This window comes from Schistosoma mansoni, chromosome 6 (genome assembly GCF_000237925.1).
Source record: "Schistosoma mansoni strain Puerto Rico chromosome 6, complete genome".
Lineage (NCBI taxonomy): Eukaryota > Metazoa > Platyhelminthes > Trematoda > Strigeidida > Schistosomatidae > Schistosoma > Schistosoma mansoni.
In genome coordinates, this window is record NC_031500.1 from 881678 (window position 1) to 883384 (window position 1707).

Here is a 1707-nt window from a genome sequence, read left to right on the forward strand (position 1 = left end):
ACCACAAAAGCCGAGTTAACATCAACCTTATGGCCTGTTTCGATTATATATTTGGCAATAGAGGATAATTGATGTTTATCCTCTACTCTTATTGGGTCATTTGATTCTATTTGTTTCTGCAACCATTTTGGTACATGTTCATACACCCTAATTTTGAGATTACGATTGCTCCTCCCTATGTATGTGTGACCACACACACATTTAAATTGGTAAACGCAGTGGGATGTGACACAATCGTTTTTATGTTTTTTGTGTTTTGAAAGGAGCATGAACCTCATTCTTTCTTTGATAATGACCTTCGCTGCACAACACATTTTGCTGATGACTGATTTAAGCCTTTGTTTCAATAAAAGGTTATTTGAATCACCCCTAAATGGTAAAGTGATGTAGACAGGCTTTTTTCTACCAAGGCTATTGTAGGTCTCACTGTGCCACAAACTTTCCATCTATTGATAAGTTTAGGGGGATAACCATTCTCCATTAATGTCTTGTTTAACAACTTAACATCATCATCATCAATAGGATCGTTTGTGCAAATACGATCAAGCCTGTTAAATAGGCACCTTATCAAACCCCATTTGTATTGCACACGGCAATAACTATAGTAACTAAGGTATTGGCCCGTCCACGTCCGTTTCCGAAAAAGGATCGTCTAATTGAGCCATCTTCTCGTCTGCTTAGAAGTATATCCAGGAAGGGGAGCTGGTCGTTCTTCTCCTCTTCGCGCAACAGACTGATGTGGTTTTGAATAGTGTTAAGTTTATTTAATAAACAGTTCATTCCATTCATTTAATATTGTTTGTTTGAATCTTCCCATTGATGTGTTAGGACTGCAACTGGTCAGTCTCTAATTGGCATATGTGCATACTGTGCGTATTGCCTCGATATAACCTTAATTCACAAGCATAGTAAGCAGAGATGGATAGTAGCTAGCAGTGAAATCCAGTTTGACGCGCTTTTCGTCCTATTTGGGACTCGTCAGCTGGATGTACCTGCATCTCAGAGTTGACGTTCACTCTGGGATTCGAACCCAGTACACTCGCTTCAAACGCCATCGCGTTATCCACTCGGCCACTGAGTCCTGATAGCTTGTGAATTAAGTTCATACCATCTTTTCTTTCACAGATAACTAAGATATCGTCCACACATCTATCTATCTATCCATCTATCTGTCCATCTATCTAACTTTAGAAGTAATCAACTGAATAATATTTCAGAAGAAATGTAAACCCTTATCAACAATAACTTACTTTAAACTTAACTATAAATGTGCATAATAATATTGAAGTTAGAAAGAACCAATTCATTGGAATGTGATTCAAATCACTAACAGTGAATACGCATACTCAGTTATCAATCATCGAGAAAAAAATTTTCAAATTGACCGTTCTTTGTAGGTGTGGTGCATGCTACTTATATTGATAGACATAAGTAGTATGTAGCAATAATAAGAAGTAGAATAGCTGCGAACAGAAGTAAACTGAAAGCAATCAATATAAAAATATCGATGAAGAAGCGTTGAAGTTTGTAAGAGACAACTCAAAGAAGATATGTAAATGATTAATTTAGTTCATTAGTATTGTTTGTTTGAATCTTCCCATTGATGTTTTAGGACTGCAACTGGTCAGTCTCTCATTGGACATATGTGCATACTGTGCATATTGCCTCGATATAACCTCAATTCACAAGCATTGTAAGCAAAGATGG

General features: G+C 36.8%; 1 non-coding gene across 1 annotated transcript; it reads right to left on the reverse strand.

Moving 5' to 3' along the window:
- Positions 1-1012: 1012 nt before the first annotated feature.
- Positions 1013-1078, reverse strand: Smp_tRNA_02432_Gln_TTG.1.1. Its single transcript has one exon. It is a non-coding gene (tRNA).
- Between the last annotated feature and the right edge of the window lie 629 nt (positions 1079-1707).